The following is a 25,371-nucleotide window of genomic DNA, read 5'->3' on the forward strand; positions in this document are numbered from 1 at the left end:
GGAAAAAATTGAGATTAATTCCTTGGAAGAATCTATATATATAAAAATGAGTTTAAAGTCCCTTTGAGGCAACAAAACTCACGAACGGCTGAACCGATCAGCATGACTCTTACACAGTTCGATTCGTATTCGTGGTGGCTGTGTTTATATGTTCAAAAAGCTACGTTAAATCAACTAGAAAAGGAAGAAAATTGATAAAGTACTGATTTTTCACGAGCTGGTAAGGAAATCAACAAGATCGAAATAAAACCAATCTAGAGTGCGGTGATGTTATGAGCTCAACAGTTGTCAAATCACCATAGCTTGGCAAAACACAAGCAAAACAACGTTTGCCGGGACAGCTAGTTTAAGGATAATTTTTCAGGAAAACTACCAGGACCACTGCAGTAATTCATCAGTATCAAATTCGATTTGGTAAAACGAAATATTTTGCATGAGTCGTTAATTTAGATGTTAATTGACCAATTAACCTTTTGATTGCTTAAAAAAAAATATTTCCTTGCTTAATGGCTTGCAATCAAAAAAGCCCAAAATCGCATATTTTGCCCTATAAATTGAGGTATAGCTCAAAATTGTGACGTGTTAGAGCAAATCTGAGCCCGGATTCGGATTCAGCGGCCCAAAATCCTTCGGAGACACATAAGTTTGCTCTTGAGACAGACAAAAAGTTAATTTTTGTTACGCTGTGTAAGTAAATTTCTGAATAAATCTTGTGCAGGTAATAACGTTATTTGAAAAGCTTCGATTGAATCATTAGAAGAGAATTTGTTTCAAAACTTATCGAGATTTATCTATTCATTCTTAGCATTCCTTATAAAAATTTGGAAATTTCTGACGATATAATATTTATAAGCACTTTAAGTAATTTAAATAGGAAATTTTGAACGTCGTTTCAAGATGCTTGAATTTTAGTTATTCGAATAGTTTGATCTAGGTTAGGAAAATTGGCTTATCTGTCCTTGGCTTTCAGGAACGAATTGTGTACTGATATTTAAGCCGAATTTCCTAACCTAGAACATAGATCTAGCAATCGAACTCTCGCACATCCCTTTCATGAATAATTTGAGCAATGTGAGGTTTAATTCAGAGCTATAATTATCAAACTGTTTGAAAATTTTGGTCGTTGTTCGAATTCTTGACTTTCGTTTAACATTTTTTTTTTTCAGCAAAATTTTGAAACTGAAACTTGAAATCTTTCTAAATTTTCTCCGAAAGTTCTTCCAAGCAATCTTCCTCAGATTTTTTTCATAGATTCCTCTAGAATTTCCTCCAGAATTATCCTTAGAATGCCTTCAAGGATTTCTTACGAATTTCCTGTGATTTGTCTTCCCAATTCTTCCCAATATTTCACTGAAAATTACTTCGAGTATTTCACCAGGATTTTTTCCGAAGAATTTTCCAGAAATTTTCTGAAGACTATTTCAAGAATTCCACTAATTGCTCAAAGTACTTCTCTTAGAGTTTCAATGAGAATATCTGCTTCAATGATTTCTACAACATTTTTCGTAGATTTTATGTTATGTATATGTTTATGAATTTTGCAGAAATTTTTCAGAAACTTTTCCACAAATCAATCACTTAGCTACAGCAACATCGACATTCTCCACATTACAATCTCGAGCAATAAAATTGACGCTTGCATGACATCAGAATCGTGCAATATTGAATCATTTAGAGCGTCTGCAAAATGTCTCTCACCATGTATCGCAGCCGCGCGTAAAACCCACCTAAATAGTATGCTCTCTCAGACAAAGTAGGTATATGTACGTATGAAACGAATATTCCACCGAGTTCGTGCCAACGAATGTGCTATGTAAAAATGATGCCAGTAATGACGACGACACCCCTTCGCCGTCGTAGACACATCAGTTTGTAAAAACGGTGAGTTTGACTGGAACGTCGTGGATTAAGTCGGTTCTCTTTTGAGACAGACACGACGTCGATCGGCGGACGACTGGTCGAGTTTTACTTGACTGAATGGCTCAAATGAGATTAAATTTGTGAGGAATGTGGAATATTCTGGTACGTTTTCTACTTTTTAGCCTGACAAAACATAAGTAGAGCGTTCATGAATATTCTTATTCCCCTTTGTTGTGGTATTTTTTTTATTTGTCAGATACATACATTGTATATTGAGGCTTTGTCATGAATTTGCTCAAACCCTCTATGCTTAATAAAGCTTATATTTTGTAAAGCATTTTAACGACACAAGCAACTTGATAACAGTAAATACATGTCTGATTTACTTGTTTTCGAGCAAAAATGTCATTGTAGTGAGCTTTTTAAATATATATTGAAACCAATATAGAACCTAAGTGAAATAATTATGGTTTTATGATGGTTCTAAAAATCTCTCTGAAACAAATTAAGCTATAAATTACTTGAGATGCAAATGTTGCGAATTATTTATCGAGAAGCAGAACTTCTTTCACGTTGGCGCTCAGCCTCACTTGTTTGTCGTGCAATTTGTCAGGTTCCGCTTATATGATTCTCGCAGCGACTGACATAAACCTTCGCATCCATACATTCTCATGCCAATAAAATAAATGCTGAATGGATTACATTCCGTCTGCGTTCTTCCATTCATAAAAGACTTAAACCCGCCCGATAGAGCTCTGAAGCTGATAGATCAAAGAAACTCAGTCGTAAAACAAGTCGTCTCGTTGTACCGGACACCAGCACAAAAAAGCGAGTATTTGTTGGAATCTCCCTTCTTGCCGGGTCCATCTTCTAGCCATGCAAGGCATTCATGCACTTTTAAGCACATAAGCAAGTGGATGCATCCGCCCTTCTTCTCGCCCCCTTCTTCCCTTCGAAGCAGTTTGAGATATGTAGTCTGCTGTGTTCACCGCCCCACAACCGCATTAGTGCAAATAAATAATAAATATCTCGAGAAATCCGACAACCAGCCTAATGACCAATTCCCATTGCCGGCACGCAATGTGAATAGCACACTTTCGTGAGCTCCCGAGCGAAGGGAAATAGTAGAATGAACTAAGTAAATATTATTTTTTATCGACTACGACATGAAACTTTTTCTCCCGTCTTCACTAGGTCAGCATATCATAACACACCAATAAAATGTGCTAGGGTTTCGATCTAATTCTCGTCATACTAATCATCGACCGATAATGACGAAGTCTATTCTTACAGCGCACTTATAGCTTCATGACCAATTAGATGCCAAATTATTAAGCCCAGCATTAGTTTTCATATCATGTTAAAAATGTTGTTGAACAACAAGTACATCCTTAGAATAATAAGTTTAAATATTGGCACTTCGAATTCCATTTCCGTCTACTCCATGTCTATTTCGATCGCAATGTTAATTTAATTTCCGTCATATCTCCTACGTGCCACTATGGTAAGTAGGATGGTCAAAAATCATGATTCATCATTCAACCGTAGTGGTGTGTTGGAAAAGTTAGTCATAGTCTTCGCAATCCAAATCAAATCATCTTTTCATAGTAATATTCAGCAAAATGAAATTGAGATAGATTCTGCTTAAAAATAACGACCACAATATTTTAGTTAATATTCTTGCTCACCAGATTATAATACGACATCACAGAACAACAAAGAAATATTTTTATATAGTTGTTAAATACGATATTTCGTATGCATTGGCCGAAGAAAACTTGTTTGTTTACATTTTATAGACGAATGCAAAACGAGAAAAGTTGTCAACTCGTAAGTGGAATAAAATTGAAACGTGTAATTTTGCGTAATTATTCGATTCCTGGTGCTACAGAGGCTGGTTATTGATAGCCTTCACCTTTTTGCTTTCATATAATGAAGCATTGGCAAAGGTAAGTTGGAATATCTGTAATTATTTGCTATTTTTCGTCTGATGTGACGGGAATTGGCGCACACGGCACTGAAGACCTGGAATTGAATCCCGCTCCTGACCTACTCTAAAAATGCTATTCTATTGGATCGGAATTGCTTTTGATAAAATAGTTTTTATTTGGTTACCGTTCTTCACCCGGGTAGTGCCGTTTAGTTACTATCCAATCTTTCCGAGATGGAGAAAAGTGCACGAAATAGGCAAACCAATTTATTCGTCTAGTTCTTCCGCAAGCGACCAACCCAACCCACCATCCACCCCCATGGGCTTCATTATTTTTCCGCGCGTCAGACCGTGCTCTGTGTGGATTGTGCGGGTGCGGGTGTGTGTGTGCGTGCACCGCATTTCCTCCCCGCCTGGTGATGGTGATAGTGGTGATGGTACCACGCTACGCCACACCACACTATTGTCGGCGGAGGCGGCGGCGGTAGGCATGTGTGAATCAATAATGAATCTTCTTCAGCCACGGTCTATTGGTTGTCCATAATGGGTCAGCAGAACGATTGATGGATGCGGTGAGCTGGTGGACGACTGGAGGGGGGCGGGGGTGGTCGTGCGTCGGTCGGGATGAGCGCACTCGGAGGGGAAAATTATGTTAAATATTTATACGGCGGCGCTCTGGTGCGGAGAGAGCACGCACTGAATGGCTCCGCACGCTTGAGGAAAGGCACGAATTCGCAGATGGTGGGTGGTTGAGTGGAAGCCTGGGTATATGGGTAAGAAGCGTGGGCAGTTGCATGTAGATGCAACTTGATTGTCAGATTTTGAAGCATTTTCAGTGTTCTTGACACTCATGTGAAATGTTCGGAGAGCTTCAAATAGAGAAACAAAACACTCAATTTAATAGATAAACAAATGACCGTTAAACGTATAGACAGCTGGACATGGTTTGCCCCATAAATTAGCTTTTAGACAGACATGCAAACTTCAAAAATTGATTTAAAATATCCAAATGAACTTCGGTAGCTTACTTGATTTGATAGCAATGACTATTCAAGCAAAGTGTTTAACCCTGAAGGGTTAAATGGTCACCAAGATTGACAAAGAACGCACGGCAGTTATTCTTTGTCCAACTTTTCTCAGATACATAATGACAAAATCTTGAAAATGTAACAAAAGAGAAGCTGAATTTGTTGCGTACTTTTTAATTCGTTTGTAATCAATCGTTAGGACCTCGGAATGAAAAGGTTTGATGTTGGCTTTTCAACAGTTATGCAATGTTTACCACGTTCCTCTTGAAAATCACAAAACAAGACATAAAAATGTGGATTAATTGGCAAATTGAGAGATGAAGTTCTTAAAAAATCGCGTTCTGGCGGGATTCGAACCCACGAATCCATATCTGCTAGACCGGCGCTATAACCAACTAAGCCACAGGACAGATACCGATTCTTTGGAATAGAAAGCCTAACTGACTCCAAGCTCACACCATGGACACTCCTTTTTTATTATCGGGTTTCGACTGTTACGATATATAGAACTTTGGGAGATGGCTTAGCAATCTAGGTGGAAATTAAACATAAGTTGTTTTAATCTGTTCCAAATAAATAACATAAATGCAACTCATTTTTTATATGCTTAGTTAGATTGGCTAACAGCCAATCTAACTAAGCATATAAAGTATCGCGGTGATCAATCCAAGTCAGAGGAGAGAGCAACTCATTTTTATTTTCTTCTGAGACTGTTAAGCCATCTCCCAAAGTACTCATTCACATTTTCATCAGTCTTTCGACTAAGATGCCAACCTGTAGTGAAATTCGAACCCACGACTCCCAAATCGCTAGAAGGGCGCTTTTTTCCTCCAAACTACGGAGTCAATTGTCCATCGCCATAGTGGCTCCGCAGCTTGGATGCAATTCAACTCTCGAATTGTTCATCAAACACGTATTTCGGTTGTGTGCATAAATGTCAAAGCATTTCCAACATTGTAAATTCCACTTGGCTTAGTAACCCTTAGTAAAATTATGAAAATGACAATAAAATTAGACAAAGTGAGATGTTGGTTCAAACAAACAAGCTGAACGTATATTACAGCAACGTGATATATCTGCAATATCGTGCGAAAATAATGATAAGCTGTACCTCTCAGTCACCTAAACCTTGGGATTACGACCTCTCCTGTTCTAAGTGAAAAAAAAAACTTCGATAGAACTTCTAGAATAATTGATGACCGATTTTATAATAAAGCCTGTCCTCGTTAAATTTCGGACACGTACTGATATGTTGAAAATTTTCCCGAAGGACCCATGGAGAAATATCAATGGAAACGAACCACTAGATTACAAGAAGTCCTGAAAGAGGCACATCTGAAGATAAATTTGAATTCATCAATAAGTAGTTACAGGAGGGGCTTTACAAGGTTCTCAGGGGTGTTCAGAAGGTGAGGTATGAAATGAAAACGAAAATTGAGTGGCCTTCCGTAGATGCTAGTCCAGTATCGCCAGACCAGCTACACTCACACAAGAAACCAATGAGCTAGCTGCTTGGGACGAACAGGTATCTTCAGTGTGTGAGTATTGATGATCTTCTATTTTAAGACGACAATAACGCCTGCTACGTCAGATTGCAGGTCAATGTGGGGATGGAGAGGGAACAGACGATTGCAATCGCTTGTTGCCAACAAACCACGGAATTCACCGCATCTGCACACATTCATGTGGATGTCGGATTGTTGTTGGGAAATGTTTATTTTAGGCATAAGGGATTCACGCATTGGCTTTACTTCGGCTCGCGGCTGTTTCGAGGTTAAGGTCAATAAAGTAAAATTGGGAAGGAGGGATTGATGGGTTTAAAACTAAATTATTTGCTAACTTATACTAAAAACATTGATGGGACAAATTGTCCATATCTGTAACGGAATCAAAGAGAAAAAATTTTATCGGTAAACAACGACAAGAAGAGGACAAACGGAAGGGGGGCGACGACAGACAGGGGCGAACAACAAAACCAAAAAGTGGACAACGAAAACAAGGAACGTACTATATCAAACTCTGACATCAACACGTTTCAAAAACTGATAAATCAGATTCATGTATTCCAAATCAAGTCCTGCCAACACTTCTCTAACGGGTTTCTGTTGTTTTCCTCGGACCCGGAGAATTTCATGCAGCTCAGATCTGACCTCACGATACTCATTGCATTCCCACACGACATGTTCCATATCCTGGTAAGCCACGCCACAGACACAGAGATTGCTTTCTGAGAGCCCAATACGGAAGGTATGTGCGTTCATCAAATAGTAGTTGGACATCAGCCGACACATTACACAAATGAAATCGCGGCCTAAATCCAATCCTTTGAACCATGGCTTCTTCGACACCTGTGGAATGATGGAGTGCAACCATCTACCCATCTCTCCATTTTTCCATTTGTGTTGCCAGCTGATCGAGGTCTCGTGACGGGCCAATGCAAATAATTCGTCGAAGGCGATATGGCGCTCGTAAATATCGCCTTCGCTAGCGCCCACCTTAGCCAGTGAGTCCGCTTTCTCATTGCCCGGAATCGAGCAATGTGAAGGGATCCAAGCTATGGTGATGGTGTTTGATTCCATACAGCTTATGCAGTACTATTACACACATTGAAACATGAGAGAAATAGGAGACGAAACTGATGATCAAAACAAACTTGAAGATATACTCAAATGATTGTAAGCACATATACTAATGTAAAACACCCGGACACAAGCACACAATGTCGTTGAAAATGACATATGAAAAGCAATGGTGGAAGACAGCAAAGCTTTGTGCTTGAATTCGACCAGCGCAAAATATTGTGGATTATCCGACGCACAAACCGCCAAACTTAGTCGGACCAAGTCGAAGTGTGGAGCGGACCTGGTGTGATGGTTAGAACACTTGACTATCACGCCGAGGACCTGAGATCGAATCCCACTCCCGACATACTCACAAGATGTGTGTTCTTCCTTCGGAAGGGAAGTAAAGCGTGGGTCCTGAGATAAACTAGCCTAGGGCTAAAAATCTCATTAATACAGATAAAAAAAATGTCAAAGTGAGCACACTGAGAAAATCGTGACCACAAAAAACAAAAATTAACTACTGACTCTTCCAGAAACAGACAATTTTTTCATATGACAACTTCACGTTATGCAAAACCAATCTTGACGAAAAAACAGTAACAGATCGGTAACTTAAAGTTAAATTATTCCAATGTAACATTATTTTTAAAATTGATCATTAAACTATTTTAGAACCCTTGAAAAAGATCCCAAACGGATCAAAACGTCGGGAAAGATTTAAACAACTCTTTTTTAATTCCCACCAAGACTGCTAAGCCATATCCCAAAGTTCTATATCATAACAGTCGAAACCCAATAAGCGTTGAACAAAGAGGGATATCAGAGGGATTTCAGGTAGATGATAAGGGTTTTCAACTGGTATCTCAGGCGATAAGAGATTTCAAGTGGAATAAGCGATGTTTGATGGTAGGGAAGAATGGGAAGTGGAAAAAAAGATTCGTGGGGAATTCAAAAGGTGGTAAAAGGAGGTTCAAATGAGGTAGGTCGATTCTTTTTGGTGAATTGAAGATCACCTTTTGTTTTTGGGAAAACAAGAGGGTTTCCAGAGGATCTAATTGAACAAAAAAAGTTTCAAGGAATTTAAATTAGGCTAACAGAGGTTTCAGGGTTTTTAGGAAGCAATAGGGATTAAGAGAGTTAAAAGGGTTTAAGAATAGTTCACGGGCAGTCAAAAATGGGCCTGTTAGGTTAGAGGAGGCAGTCAAAGGGTTGCACGTATCTCAGGGAGATGTATGATTGACCAAGTTGAAAATTTCAATGATTACTAAACGTTATCCAAGAGGTATAGTACGATACATTTCATATCGGTACCAATAATCCAAAAGGAAGTCAATTCTTTTGAAGCCATCAATTTCCTACGAAGCAATACTGTGGAATGTGTTTTATCCTTTCATTGCAATCTGCACTGCAATCCTCGGAAAGAGAAGGATTTGTTTTTTTTCTGTTATCACTGGTCGATTAAGGGAAAAGGGGTTGAAATACGATCCAGAATTTCATAATAAGTACTGCTAAAAATCTTGGTATTTATATGTTTTAGTCAAAACACTCTCAGAACTCATGGATTGAACCAGTAGATCTGACGTCATATACTAAATTCTTGTAGATTCTTAACTAGCCTTCGAAGTTTCGTCGCAACATAAGTTTATTAACCTTATCAACAATACTGAGAGACATTTATTAGTTACGTTAGTAGATTCAATGACCTACAATCATAGAACACAGTAATTGAAAAAAGTGTTGCGCAATTTCTTTTTAAAAATGCTCTAGTTTATTACACATTATGCCGGGTTATCTGATAACCAACGAATACACTGTTAAAAATTGTTACATCGAGTTCGCTGTAACAAAATCCCCTCCATCGCTTTCAAAATAATTCTCCATTGGTTTGTAGAATCACAGGTTGTCTGCAGTATGGACCTTGCTTACAATTTTACAATTCTTTTATATAAAATCGAATGAAATGAAATAGAAATTTCAACGTTCTAACATTTACAGTATGCGGCAGGAAAAAATGCGAAAGTGTTTTTCAACTTCAAACCTCATTTTCGTCCATTTGACATTAACCAATCTATGTTTCAACGTTCCATGATCTATAATAGGCTAGTTTTCTGAAAAGGTAATTAAAAAATTTCCCATTTTGGTCACTAACCTTTACAGGGCGGCGCCTGAAGATGAAGACAACCAGAATTTTCAAACCGCAGAAAATCGCACAGGTCGCTAAATTTCGCATCCGATAAAACAAAATTTTTGATTTTCTCTACAATATCATCAAATATATGTACTTATTTCATCTGCTATGTGAAACTACACGGCTCTGGATCAGTGTGGTCTGGTTGTTCATCGAATTTGAGATAATTTTGTTACTGTTATAGTCATTTTGTTTAATGACCATTGGGCGCGCAGTTTATTGATATCCGCTAATTAGGCCTACATTATCACATGTTAAACATCAAATGTGTTCATTTTTATTTTTCAGTGCTAGAATATAGACATTAACTGATACACTGTCATGAAAAAATAGTCATATATATCCCATATTTAGCGTGTAATAGTGCCTTGAACTTTTCGCATTTTTTCCTGCCGCACCCTGTACGATAAGTATAGTTTTCAGATTTTTTTTCTGTGTAGTTACTTGAGGCTGTGTGAGCAAGAACTTTGACCCTAATTCTTCAAAGAATCACTATGTAGTGATAGTTATCCTTGTAGAGTTTTTGGAAGCCCTAAGCAGCTATTGAACATGACGAATCATAGATGCATGAATTAGTGTGAATGTCAATTTTAACCTCAATGTTCCAAATGATCAGTAGTTACGCTTGAAAATGCAATAACCTATATTCGAGGAAGCCCTTGGTGGTCCTTGAAGTTTTTTTTCTTACCACTTAACCTTTTTTACAGCTCTTTTGTCCACTAGGGCACTACATGAGCGATTCCAATTGGCGGCTGCACTTACACTTTGTACAGCGCCTAAATGTATCCTATTATATTCTTAGTCTTCTATATCGAACTGGTTTGCCTCTGTGCTGCTTTCACTTTTCTGCCCTGCCCTTGGTAGAATGATTATCCGGGTCCGTTTGAGCTATGAGAGCTCAGAAGAGGGTCAAGTGCCAGCCGCTCTCGGGGGGAAGAGCAACTGACGAAGTGTCGGGGCTGGGATCGAACCCATCACCATCCGCTTATGAAGCGAACGTGTAGCCACTACGCCACGGGCCCCGGCGTCCTTGAAGTTTACTCCTTGAAATTTACTGGCTATTATTTAAAAACCTGTTGGATTTGACGCCTCCGTGTGCTATATGTGAACTACTGCATGCATGGGGTCTCCAGTTAGCCTAGTGGTTAAGGCTATGGATCTCCAATCCGGAGACGGCGGGTTCGATTTCCGTTCTGGTCGGGAAAATTTTCTCGACTCCCTGGGCATAGTGTATCATTGTGCTTGCCTCACAAGGTACAAAATTCATGCAATGGCGGGCGAAGAAAGCTCCTCCTATTAATAACTGTGGAAGAACTTAAATAACACTAAGTTGGAGAGAGGCAGGCCAAGTTCCAGTGAGAACGTAGAGCCATACAGAAGAAGAAGAAGAAGAAGAAGAAGAAGAAGAAGAAGAAGAAGAAGAAGAAGAAGAAGAAGAAGAAGAAGAAGAAGAAGAAGAAGAAGAAGAAGAAGAAGAAGAAGAAGAAGAAGAAGAAGAAGAAGAAGAAGAAGAAGAAGAAGAAGAAGTGCATTCATGATACAATGGGAGAACTATTCGATTATGTACCTTTATTTGGGGTATTAGTACCCTTCTTCAGCCTTTGCTCATATCTACATCCTATTCCAAAGCTTTTTGCTGAGGATGAGCTTCGTTTCCGTATTTTATTTACATTTATTGACAATTTGATCAATTGTTTTTTGAACCTATTGATTCCAGACGATAGTGACATTTATGTTAATCCCAATTTTCTTCATCTCTGTTCTCGTTTCAGGTAAGGATAACCTCAGGAGCTCCGTTGAATAATCTGTACGATTCACGAATCACCGCTATTTCCAACTTGTAAGAAACTGACAGGCCTATTTTGAATCTTTTTTTGGATGTTTGGGACATTTCAAATATAGGTCCACGGGAAGTACTCCGTTGTAGGCAGTGGAAACCCAATTTGAGAATTATTAAAGATGATTGTTTGTGTCATCGAATCGAGCAACTCAAGAAAATTGTAATAAATGACAAACGCAGCTTTATTAGTAACGGAGTTGCTTATGCCTGAGGCCAAACCCCACAAAAAATCCTCCGATCTTCTTTCCATAAAAGACCCATAATTAGTAAGCTGTCAAATGGGCTAATCTCGCATTGAGTCTCCCGTCGAATCAACAAAGACAGACAGACAGGCTAAAGCAACGCCTAGCAGCTAGCGGTGAAAGATGATTCCATTCCCATGTAACACCAAGCGAAACACCATTATTAGGAAAACTCTTGTCAACAAAGTGTCCACCGCGCGCGCACTCTGTGAAAATGGAACCCGGACTGTTGACGCCTTATTTTTCGGCTTCTGGGAATTCATTTTCCGGGAGAAAAAACAATGGATGGATGTAAAGTACACAAATGGCGGCGGCGGCGGTGTTGGCAGCAGCTGGCATCGATTCCCATGGGGCCCTAGACCACTGCCACCTAGATGACGATGACGACGAGCGGAGGCTAACTGACCGGACGGGGGGCGGGCTACGGGTGATGGAGTTGATGGATGATTGACTCGGTTCGGAGCGTCCTTTTTTTCCTAGTGGTGATGATGGTTTTGCTCATCGGACGGAAGATCTATCGGATGTGGGTTAGGATAATTAATCATTCCGGGGGGTTTTTCCGCCCCAAATCAGATCGGAAAATATATGCCTTTTCAATGCTTTTTTTTGCTCGGGTTCAAGTTTTGTTATACCACAAATGTTAATCCTGCACGGCAGAGACGAATTCAGACAACTGTTCTTCAAATCGTTTCACAGCCCCAAATACGACAAAGACAATCGTTAATGGCTGTCATAACCGAAAAAGAACTTCGCCGATGCCATTAAGATACCGGAATTATGAGTTTTTAATATCCGCGAGCTGCTCCCATCGTAAATGTCATTTTTGCCGGTACGAATTTATCATCCATTTGCTTCCTACTCAGAGCTATGCGTGAAGTGCCAACTCCATCCGAAAATTATTTCTATTCAAACGACCTCCGCGGGTCCGTTCCGCTAGGTCATAAAACTCGCAAAACTCCCATCGCCCATCATTTCGCACCACTTGTGTGTGTAGCCTTGAGAGCTATACGCGGCGGTGATCTCCGTTGGCGGTTCATCCGCGGGGCAAGTGCCCTCATGTGCTCGTTTATACATACTTCCAGGGCTTCTGCAAATGTCATCTATACAGCCTATTTGTGTACGTCGTAGAATGAATGGCCGCCGCCACCGCGGTCGCCGCTTCGACGCACAACGGGAGGCAAATTGTTGAGTCTGGTTAATGTTGAACGTCTGCTGGCTGGTCTGTCATACGAGTCGTCGTCGTCGTCATACAATCGTCCAGCAATAGCCAGCAACCGCACACCACTATATGACTGTGCCTTCCTTCCCCGGCAGCAGCAGTCGACCGACCAATTATTATTACTCATCGTTTTTCCTCCTGCTATGGTCCGTCCGGGCATCGTAGTTGTATGATGACGAGCCGCGATGTCGCGACGGTCAATGTGATACACTGCGTTGTTGAAGACGAATAACGACGACGACGATGGGAGGCGATTCTGTAGTCCAGTCAGGCTACAATCGTTTCATCTTCTCATCTATGTAATGTACACTCTGGTGGATTCAACAAGGCTTCTTTTTGTCGTTTCGAGCACTTGATGCGTTGTGTATGTTAATACGGTGATGAATACTACAGATCTACAGTTGAGCAAAAGTTTTTGCCTTGCCTTTATTCCTACTGGATCATGGCTATGGCAGGCCTTCACTTACTTGTTCAGTTGTCGACTGAAATGAATAATACGCAAAATATGTACCTATAAGTGATTTGCGGACTTGTCCTAATTTCAGGTCACCATCCGATTTTCACGTTGGATTACATTCTTAACCCTTCCGTTACCAACCCCCCCTAACGAGAGTGCGAAAAAATACTCTTTTCGTTATAACTTTTTTGTTTTTCAATATTTTTCGACCAAAGTTTGACACAATAAGCGGATATCCTTCTATTTTAAGGATTTGCTAGGGATTGTTGGAATGGCCACCTGGTTCCGGAGTTATTCCGGAATCAAAATGGGTCATTCGATTTGGCCATTTTGGAAAAAGTAAATTTTCGATATGAGAGCCGTTCAGTTTTCAGACCTAAGTGCACTAGAATGATAGAAAAAATTGTCTAGAAGTCCATCCCAGTCACTACGTGCCTTGGAACCCGTTTTACGGATGTTCCGGGGAAACCGATTCCGGGGTCAATTTTTGAATATGATTCAATCCCATCATGCGACACCTCAAACTTCATGATTTTTCAAGATGCATCATTCTGTGCTGTTTTGGCGTTGTCTGAAATACTGTTGGCCATTTTGGAACCGGTATTCGGATTTCCCGGGAATCGGTTCCGGTGGTTCCGTGGTCCAATTTTCGAAAATAAACAAACACCATCATGCGACATATCAAACTTCATGATTTTGAAAATTATGGCACTTTATCATAATGGTTGGCCACTTAGGATACATTTGGCCATTATGGAATCGATATATGGATTTTCCGGAATCCAGTTCCGGGGCCAAGTTTTGAAAATGGTTCAATACCGTCATGCGGCATCTCAAACATCGTGATTTTCAAAATACATCATTCTGAGCTAATATTGCGTTATATCTGAAATACTGTTGGCCATTGTAGATTTCCCGGGAATCGGTTCCGGTGGTTCCGGGGTCAATTTTTCGAAGATAAACACCAGGAATTCCTACGAAAGTTCCTACAGGAATTCCTACGGAAGTTCCTACAGGAATTCCTCTGAAAACTCTTCTGAGAATTCCTCCGAAAATTTCTCCGGAAATTCTTTCAGCAATTCCTACGGAAGTTCATCCAGGAATTTCTACGGAAGTTCTTCCAGGAATTCCTACGGAAGTTCTTCCAGGAATTCCTACGGAAGTTCTTCAAGGAATTCCTACGGAAGTTCTTCCAGGAATTCCTACGGAAGTTCTTCCAGGAATTCCTACGGAAGTTCTTCCAGGAATTCCTACGGAAGTTCTTCCAGGAATTCCTACAGAAGTTCTCCCAGGAATTCCTCCGGAAATTCCTCCAGGAATTCCTCCGGAAATTCCTCCAGGAATTCCTCCGGAAATTCCTCCAGGAATTCCTCCGGAAATTCCTCCAGGAATTCCTCCGGAAATTCCTCCAGGAATTCCTCCGGAAATTCCTCCAGGAATTCCTCCGGAAATTCCTCCAGGAATTCCTCCGGAAATTCCTCCAGGAATTCCTCCGGAAATTCCTCCAGGATTTCCTCCGGAAATTCCTCCAGGAATTCCTCCGGAAATTCCTCCAGGAATTCCTCCGGAAATTCCTCCAGGAATTCCTCCGGAAATTCCTCCAGGAATTCCTCCGGAAATTCCTCCAGGAATTCCTCCGGAAATTCCTCCAGGAATTCCTCCGGAAATTCCTCCAGGAATTCCTCCGGAAATTCCTCCAGGAATTCCTCCGGAAATTCCTCCAGGAATTCCTCCGGAAATTCCTCCAGGAATTCCTCCGGAAATTCCTCCAGGAATTCCTCCGGAAATTCCTCCAGGAATTCCTCCGGAAATTCCTCCAGGAATTCCTCCGGAAATTCCTCCAGGAATTCCTCCGGAAATTCCTCCAGGAATTCCTCCGGAAATTCCTCCAGGAATTCCTCCGGAAATTCCTCCAGGAATTCCTCCGGAAATTCCTCCAGGAATTCCTCCGGAAATTCCTCCAGGAATTCCTCCGGAAATTCCTCCAGGAATTCCTCCGGAAATTCCTCCAGGAATTCCTCCGGAAATTCCTCCAGGAATTCCTCCGGAAATTCCTCCAGGAATTCCTCCGGAAATTCCTCCAGGAATTTCTCCGGAAATTCCTCCAGGAATTCCTCCGGAAATTCCTCCAGGAATTTCTCCGGAAATTCCTCCAGGAATTCCTCCGGAAATTCCTCCAGGAATTCTTCCGGAAATTCCTCCAGGAATTCCTCCGGAAATTCCTCCGGAAATTCCTCCAGGAATTCCTCCGGAAATTCCTCCAGGAATTCTTCCGGAAATTCCTCCAGGAATTCCTCCGGAAATTCCTCCAGGAATTCCTCCGGAAATTCCTCCAGGAATTCCTCCGGAAATTCCTCCAGGAATTCCTCCGGAAATTCCTCCAGGAATTCCTCCGGAAATTCCTCCAGGAATTCCTCCGGAAATTCCGCCAGGAATTCCTCCGGAAATTCCTCCAGGAATTCCTCCGGAAATTCCTCCAGGAATTCCTCCGGAAATTCCTCCAGGAATTCCTCCGGACATTCCTCCAGGAATTCCTCCGGACATTCCTCCAGGAATTCCTCCGGAAATTCCTCCAGGAATTCCTCCGGAAATTCCTCCAGGAATTCCTCCGGAAATTCCTCCAGGAATTCCTCCGGAAATTCCTCCAGGAATTCCTCCGGAAATTCCTCCAGGAATTCCTCCGGAAATTCCTCCAGGAATTCCTCCGGAAATTCCTCCAGGAATTCCTCCGGAAATTCCTCCAGGAATTCCTCCGGAAATTCCTCCAGGAATTCCTCCGGAAATTCCTCCAGGAATTCCTCCGGAAATTCCTCCAGGAATTCCTCCGGAAATTCCTCCAGGAATTCCTCCGGAAATTCCTCCAGGAATTCCTCCGGAAATTCCTCCAGGAATTCCTCCGGAAATTCCTCCAGGAATTTCTCCGGAAATTCCTCCAGGAATTTCTCCGGAAATTCCTCCAGGAATTTCTCCGGAAATTCCTCCAGGAATTTCTCCGGAAATTCCTCCAGGAATTTCTCCGGAAATTCCTCCAGGAATTTCTCCGGAAATTCCTCCAGGAATTTCTCCGGAAATTCCTCCAGGAATTTCTCCGGAAATTCCTCCAGGAATTCCTCCGGAAATTCCTCCAGGAATTCCTCCGGAAATTCCTCCAGGAATTCCTCCGGAAATTCCTCCAGGAATTCCTCCGGAAATTCCTCCAGGAATTCCTCCGGAAATTCCTCCAGGAATTCCTCCGGAAATTCCTCCAGGAATTCCTCCGGAAATTCCTCCAGGAATTCCTCCGGAAATTCCTCCAGGAATTCCTCCGGAAATTCCTCCAGGAATTCCTCCGGAAATTCCTCCAGGAATTCCTCCGGAAATTCCTCCAGGAATTCCTCCGGAAATTCCTCCAGGAATTCCTCCGGAAATTCCTCCAGGAATTCCTCCGGAAATTCCTCCAGGAATTCCTCCGGAAATTCCTCCAGGAATTCCTCCGGAAATTCCTCCAGGAATTCCTCCGGAAATTCCTCCAGGAATTTCTCCGGAAATTCCTCCAGGAATTCCTCCGGAAATTCCTCCAGGAATTCCTCCGGAAATTCCTCCAGGAATTCTTCCGGAAATTCCTCCAGGAATTCCTCCGGAAATTCCTCCGGAAATTCCTCCAGGAATTCCTCCGGAAATTCCTCCAGGAATTCTTCCGGAAATTCCTCCAGGAATTCCTCCGGAAATTCCTCCAGGAATTCCTCCGGAAATTCCTCCAGGAATTCCTCCGGAAATTCCTCCAGGAATTCCTCCGGAAATTCCTCCAGGAATTCCTCCGGAAATTCCTCCAGGAATTCCTCCGGAAATTCCTCCAGGAATTCCTCCGGAAATTCCTCCAGGAATTCCTCCGGAAATTCCTCCAGGAATTCCTCCGGAAATTCCTCCAGGAATTCCTCCGGAAATTCCTCCAGGAATTCCTCCGGAAATTCCTCCAGGAATTCCTCCGGAAATTCCTCCAGGAATTCCTCCGGAAATTCCTCCAGGAATTCCTCCGGAAATTCCTCCAGGAATTCCTCCGGAAATTCCTCCAGGAATTCTTCCGGAAATTCCTCCAGGAATTCCTCCGGAAATTCCTCCGGAAATTCCTCCAGGAATTCCTCCGGAAATTCCTCCAGGAATTCTTCCGGAAATTCCTCCAGGAATTCCTCCGGAAATTCCTCCAGGAATTCCTCCGGAAATTCCTCCAGGAATTCCTCCGGAAATTCCTCCAGGAATTCCTCCGGAAATTCCTCCAGGAATTCCTCCGGAAATTCCTCCAGGAATTCTTCCGGAAATTCCTCCAGGAATTCCTCCGGAAATTCCTCCAGGAATTCCTCCGGAAATTCCTCCAGGAATTCCTCCGGAAATTCCTCCAGGAATTCCTCCGGAAATTCCTCCAGGAATTCCTCCGGAAATTCCTCCAGGAATTCCTCCGGAAATTCCTCCAGGAATTCCTCCGGAAATTCCTCCAGGAATTCCTCCGGAAATTCCTCCAGGAATTCCTCCGGAAATTCCTCCAGGAATTCCTCCGGAAATTCCTCCAGGAATTCCTCCGGAAATTCCTCCAGGAATTCCTCCGGAAATTCCTCCAGGAATTCCTCCGGAAATTCCTCCAGGAATTCCTCCGGAAATTCCTCCAGGAATTCCTCCGGAAATTCCTCCAGGAATTCCTCCGGAAATTCCTCCAGGAATTCCTCCGGAAATTCCTCCAGGAATTCCTCCGGAAATTCCTCCAGGAATTCCTCCGGAAATTCCTTCAAAAAATATTCTGGGAATTCCTCCAACATGTCCTCCAGGAGTTCCTTCGAAAATTCCTCCGAGAATTCCTCCAGGAGTTCCTTCGAAAATTCCTCCGAGAATTCCTCCAGGAATTCTCCCTGTAAATTCTTGCGGGAGTTTCTCCTGGGATTGCCTTAAGAGCTCCTCCAGAAGTTCTTCAAGGAATACTTGTAGGAGTCCCTCCGGGTGTTCCCCCAAGAATTCATCCAGGGAGTTCCACCAATATTTTCCGGGAGGAACGCCTGGAGGAACTTTCAGAGGAATTCCTGGAGGAATTTCCGGAGGAAATCCTGGAGGAATTTCCGGAGGAATTCCTGGAGGAATTCCTGGAGGAATTCCTGGAGGAATTCCCGGAGGAATTACCCCACATGCTCCGTCAAAGATCGAGCATGTTTTTTCACCCCCTCGATCACTCATTCCTCAGCACGGGTCGATTGGCACCTTGAATTAGGATTAGTAGTCCTATTCTTAGCCAGCGACTACGCGGCTGACTCACAAGCGGGGGGGTGCGTCAGGCCCCAGGTTTTTCGTTCCTGCTGCCCTGTGGGTTAAGTGGATTAAGTTCGCCAGATTCATGGGTATAGGGCTTGCATAGATGCTTCCGTCCATATGTACAACACAGTAACTTAGCATCAAGCCGTATTAAGGACGCTTTGTTGGCGTTTACATTCACAATAAATGTTAGTCGTGTTGGTAGTTGGCCATCCTTCTGCCCATATTTGATTAGATATAGGATGCAGAGTACCATAAACCTCTTGCAATATTACGAAATACCTTATCTGCAGCTGTTTATGACTCCTAGTCTAAAGCTCTTAAGTGCTAAGATTATCCCGGAGGAATTCCTGGAGGGATTCCCGGAGGAATTCCAGGAGGAATTCCCGAAGGAATTCCTGGAGGAATTTTCGGAGGAATTCCTGGAGGAATTTCCGGAAGAATTCCTGGAGGAATTTCCGGAAGAATTCCTGGTGGAATTTCCGGAGGAATTCCTGGAGGAAATTCCGAAGGAATTCCTGGAGGAATTTCCGGAGGAATTCCTGGAGGAATTTCCGGAGGAATTCCTGGAGGAATTTCCGGAGGAATTCCTGGAGGAATTTCCGGAGGAATTCCTGGAGGAATTTCCGGAGGAATTCCTGGAGGAATTTCCGGAGGGATTCCTGGAGGAATTTCCGGAGGAATTCCTGGAGGAATTTTCGGAGGAATTCCTGGAGGAATTTCCGGAGGAATTTCTGGAAGAACTTCCGTAGGAATTCCTGGAAAAACTTCTGTAGGAATTCTTGGAAGAACTTCCGTAGGAATTGCTGGAATAATTTCCGTAGGAATTCCTGGTGGAATTCCTGGAGGAATTTCCGGAGGAATTCCCAGAAAAATTTTCAGAGGAATTACTGTAGGAACTTCCGTAGGAATTCCTGTAGGAACTTTCGTAGGAATTCCTGCTGTTTATTTTCGAAAAATTGACCCCGGAACCACCGGAACCGATTCCCGGGAAATCTGAATACCGGTTCTAAAATGGCCAACAGTATTTCAGATAACGCAATATTAGCCCAGAATGATGTATTTTGAAAATCACGATGTTTGAGATGCCGCATGACGGTATTGAACCATTTTCAAAACTTGGCCCCGGAACTGGATTCCGGAAAATCCATATATCGATTCCATAATGGCCAAATGTATCCTAAGTGGCCAACCATTATGATAAAGTGCCATAATTTTCAAAATCATGAAGTTTGATATGTCGCATGATGGTGTTTGTTTATTTTCGAAAATTGGACCCCGGAACCATCGGAACCGATTCCCGGGAAATCCAAATACCGGTTCCAAAATGGCCAACAGTATTTCAGACAACGCCAAAACAGCACAGAATGATGCATCTTGAAAAATCATAAAGTTTGAGGTGTCGCATGATGGGATTGAATCATATTCAAAAATTGACCCCGGAATCAGTTTCCCCGGAACATCCGTAAAACGGGTTCCAAGGCACGTAGTGACTGGGATGGACTTCTAGACAATTTTTTCTATCATTCTAGTGCACTTAGGTCTGAAAACTGAACGGCTCTCATATCGAAAATTTACTTTTCCCAAAATGGCCAAATCGAATGACCCATTTTGATTCCGGAATAACTCCGGAACCAGGTGGCCATTCCAACAACCCCTAGCAAATTCTTAAAATAGAAGGATATCCGCTTATTGTGTCAAAATTTGGTCGAAAAATATTGAGAAACAAAAAAGTTATAAGGAAAAGAGTATTTTTTCGCACTCTCGTTAGGGGGGGTTGGTAACGGAAGGGTTAACTTCACTTTTAGTGAAGGTTGGTTCATTCCCCACTCTGTTGTACTGACGTAGTCGTTTCCTCCGATGTATTGATCCCCGTGCCTACGTTCTCGGTGCCGTTTGGAATGCGTGAATAGAATGTGATTTTGGAGGCAAAGTGAAGAGGCCGCTTTTTTCATTCGGATCGGCCGCGTCGTCATTGTGATTTCGGAGCAGAGGCCAGTTAGTGGAAGATGCTGCAGCACATATGCACTGGACACTTCGAAGGATGTTTATTGGTGAGCTCGTTTTATTTTATCATAATAATTAATGCTAAAGGATGTATAAAAATCTGTTCTAGTTTTTGTGTATTTATCTAACAAATATTGGAAAGTTCGCCACGTCATGTGTCGGCGCTAGATCCCAATGCACATTTAGTTGATAATACATACTTTTCTTTCATTTTTTGCATTTACACAAAAAAATGAAAGGCTCGTCATCTTCGGTGTCGACATTTGTAATATTTCAGTCAAAATGAATAAATGTTTTGACTCAAGTAAAGGTTACAACATCACTTACCAAAGTGAATCCAAATCATGTGACACCCCCTCCCCACTAACAAAAACTCCTTCCCGTGACAGTCGTGGAGAAGATGAGGTGATCTCGGTCTCTAGTAGCAACGTACGTCACACTAGCATTCCTTTCCTTCCTCGATGACAGTAAAGACGTGGCCGGTGCCGTTATTGACTAAGTTTGGAATTCTCGAACTGTGCACATTGAGAGCGGTAGTTACTCCCAAGCTCCGTTTGTTGACTCCTTGTGCAATTTCGATTGTTCTGGTCAATCACGGAGTAGCAACTACGAATTGTACGGTCATCTATGCTCATGCTCATGCTCATGTATTCTACGCATTATGCGTGAATAATGATGTCAGGTATGGTAATACCTAAATGATAATTGACGATTTTTCCATAATTGAATTATACCTCAAGCAGTCCTAAACACCAAACCAATAACTTGTTGAGGTATTTTATCAATTCCCGCAAAATACCAAAACAAGTTAATTTCAATACTTGAATAACCGACCAATACCTTGTCTTGGTTTGATGCCTGACTTTGGTATGCTCAAGTTATTCATTTCTGCTCGGGTAGCCTTGCGAACGCCGCCTTTTTTTCATCCCCGTCGTGTCAATCAATATTGGGAAATTTGACGTACGGGTCTGAGGGAGGCTTCCACGCATTTGGCAATAGAACCAGACTCTGCCGTTTCCTAACCACTGGGGGAACTCCCCCGCTCAGGACTTCTGCATAGCAGATCTAGCAACATCCCGAGAACCTTTACAATAGCTACTTTTAAAGCCAGATTCGGAACTCCGTCCAGACTGAGGCCTTACCTGCGCTAAGAGACTTTGCTATCCCAGCAAATTTCTCAGCGGTTACTCTCCTCTAATTGCCAGCTCCAGTCCCCAGCGGTCCTACGAAAGGAGGTCAAGGACTAGGATCACGATGCGGACAGAACTCCTCGATGATCCCCTTCAACATCTCTGAAGACTACTTAGTAGAAGCCATTACACCTCTTGTCTTGGCCATCACCATCCTGTAACGAGCAGAAGGGAATGGCAAGAGTATAATAAAATATGTTATTTTGGTAAAATAACTGAGTAACGGAAAGAGTTATTTTTATGTTGTTAACATAACATATCATGTAATAAACTTGTCTGTCATACGCGGCAAAATATCAAAAATCATAACAAAAAAATGTTCCTAGAAGACCAGTTAAATAACACGTTTTGTTAGTTTTAATAACAACTTAATTATAGCGAATTTATAGAATATTCAATAACAAATTTTGAAATAAATAAGTTATTGAAAAAATCAGAAAACAAAATGAGTTATAATATCAAAATTAAAGTGGCCTCGATGCAGTAAAAGCAATAAAAATAAAGTGTCTAAAAATAATCAATTGCTTCTTCTTGGTGACTGGCTTCATTTTTGACATTTTTGCCCGAAATGTGTAGTTCACCCTGGAATTCCACCAGCTGATCCAAGACGTAAAATGGCTAACACTCTGTTGCAATTTATATATACATACTCGTACCCGACTGAAACTGAAAAACCAGGAATATGTATCAAAGTGCTTATGAAACAAAAGGCTGAGAAAATAATATTTTCTCATCAGTTCGTCACGGAATACTGTGAACAACGTTATTCTCGAATGGTGTAGTTTTGATTGCAAAGCTTGTTATTGTTGTGCTATTAAAGATCAAATATTTTTACAGTCTCAATAACACAATAGGGGTACTCACTAAACAGATTATATTGCTGCGTAAGCCATGATTTTCTGCTTATTTGAAATGTTTCGTCATTTTGCGAATGAAATAATCAAAGATTGCCTTGGTGATCGCGGCGTTTAAGCAGTTTAATCAGTTTACGCTGTTAAGTGAATCCCCTTAATGATAACTGAACATCTGCTACAACAAAACATGTTATTGTAATGTAATGTAAAGAAAATATACCAATAGCAAGCACGATCATAATAAAATAAGATTGTCCAACAAAACATGTTATGGAACGGTAACACCTCAATAAGTTAATAATTACAAACCAAGGTAAAAAAACAGATTTTATGATTCCGTTGTTGTTATTTTGATATTCTCCTCTGCTCGGGGTAGGGATCACCTCACGGATTCGTATTGGCACTCTTATGGAGACCTTCAATGAAAGCCTCATTGCTTGAGATAAGAGGTCTTTTGCACGACTTTGGTTGCCTTGGATAGACTTTGGCACTTTCAACTTCACGGTTTCCCGAGCAGGAGAAAATAGCTGAAGAATACGAAACTCAGGTATGGAAAACCGAATATCTACAACCTGAATGAGGTATTAAGAAGCCCTGCATAAGAGGTAAAACACCTAAATGAATAATGACATCAGGTATTGTAATACCTCAATAATAACCGACAATTTTCCCATACAAATGATGATTTTTCCATAATAGCATAATACCTCAAGCAGTCCCCAATACCAAACCAATAACTCGTTGAGATGTTTTTTATCGACGACCTAATACCTACAAAATAACAAAACAAGGTTATTTCCAATACCGGGATATCCGATCAATACCTTGTCCTGGTATGATACCTGACTTTGGTATGCTGCAGTTATGTGCCAGTTATTCTTTCCTGCTCGGGTTCTGTCGCTACCGCAGTTGCTAACTACAGTGGCGCTCTATGCGAATATGGGCAGATGAGATTATTAAATCTCGATGGTTTAGTCGGTCCTTTCAATCTGCATACATTCTACCTTTCTACATGTCGATATCTCCTTATCTCGATATCTCTCTATCTCGATGCGATCTCGTTCGTTTTTGTTCTAGATTTTCTCTCCACATGTCGATTTGCCCGTTTTTACAGGTTGCTAGATCTCGTTTCTTTGGTGCAAAACATTCTGGGAAGGCGAAATGACATCTGTTTGTTGACGGTTTTTCCTAGTTACGGACGATTTTTCAATCTAGTGTGCATTACAAATTGGTTCTTGAGTTCGATCTCTCCCTATCTCGATGGTCCCTTCAATATCGAGATGTAGAGAGTCAACCATAATGTTAGACCTCGAGAAGGCTAAGTCAATGATGAAGCCAAGCTGCTTCTGCAGAAGAGACTCATCCTCATCTACATATATAAAATTGATTTCCTGTCTGTCCGAAGTGACAGCCATTGTTGTCAACACTTCTGTTGTTATAACGGCCCCAAAATGTGTTGCTCAAACAAAATTGGGCCCCAAATATCTCTACTGTCACTCAATGCTATTGGTATAGGCGGATCATTGGCGTGGTTTGTCCGTCTGTCTGTCTGAAATATTCCAGGGATTCTTCCAAAAACTCCAAAGATTCTTTAGGAAATTCCTTCAATGATTTCTTGGAATATTTCCAAAAATTGCTTCGAATTGCCCATGAATTCCTTCACGGATTCCAACAACAAATCTTTCTATGATGAATATATAAATTTTCTTTCAGGATGTTTTCAAAAATTCTACAGGCTATTCTCCCAATATTTCTCAAATGATAAATATAGAAAATCTTGCAAAGATTAGTTCAGAAATTCTTTCATGAATTTCATCAGGATTGCTTAAGAGATTCCTGAAGGAATTCTTCGAGAGGTTCCTCCAGAAATGACTCGAAGGATTTCTTGGATTTCTTCAAAAATTACTTCTTTAAGAAAATCTTCCGAGAAGTCTTAAAAAAAGTCTTCCGGTTATTTTTCTGAATTCGAAAAATTCCTCCTGCTACTCGCTGGAGTTTCTACTAGAAACTAATCCAAGAACTTCTTCATAAACCCTTTCATACATTCCCTCCGAAGTAACTCCATAAAATCCGTTTTAAATGGATTTATTTTTATTTTTTTTACGAATTCCGTCATAAAGTTCTCCAGAATTTCCTTCGGAAACATTTCTCTAGGTTACTATAGAAATGAAATGGATATTATCAGATTTTTTTTAAGCGTATCCTCTAGAAAAAATAAAGTGCAGAATTTCTTCAGAAAGGTCTCGAAACTTCCCTTTAGAATTTATTAAAGAAATTCCTTAGAATAATCCTCCAAGGGTTCTATCGAAATTTTCTACAAAGTGTTCTTTATATTTTTTTCCAGGAATTCTTTTAGAAATTTCTCCTGAGATTTCTAAAAAAAATCCTTAAGAGGTTCTTTCAGAAATTTCTCCATGAAAATATAGATTTTTTAGATAATCTTCCTTGAATTCCTTTCAAAATCACTCCATTATTTTTTTCAAAATCATTCAAGAAATTTTTTCATTAAATCTTTCATATTTTTTCAAAAATTGTTTCAAATTCTTTAAGAAAGTTTTCTAGGACTTTCTTTAGATATTCTCTTAAAAATTCAGAAATTTATTTCATAAAGAAGTATTCCGTGGACTCGGTTTACAACTCAGAGATAACTTCAGAAATATGGTCCAATATTCTTTAAGAAAATCTTCCAATCGATTTCTTGAAATTCGCTCCGGGAATTCC

At 41.1% G+C, this 25,371-nt stretch overlaps 1 protein-coding gene across 8 annotated transcripts in view; it reads left to right on the top strand.

The window, feature by feature from the left end:
• Positions 1-25,371, top strand: part of LOC109403214 (protein alan shepard) — a 789,956-nt gene that overhangs the window by 340,733 nt on the left and 423,852 nt on the right. The gene's annotated exons all lie outside the window — the stretch shown is intronic.

This window comes from Aedes albopictus, chromosome 2 (genome assembly GCF_035046485.1).
Source record: "Aedes albopictus strain Foshan chromosome 2, AalbF5, whole genome shotgun sequence".
NCBI classification, from domain to species: Eukaryota; Metazoa; Arthropoda; class Insecta; order Diptera; family Culicidae; genus Aedes; species Aedes albopictus.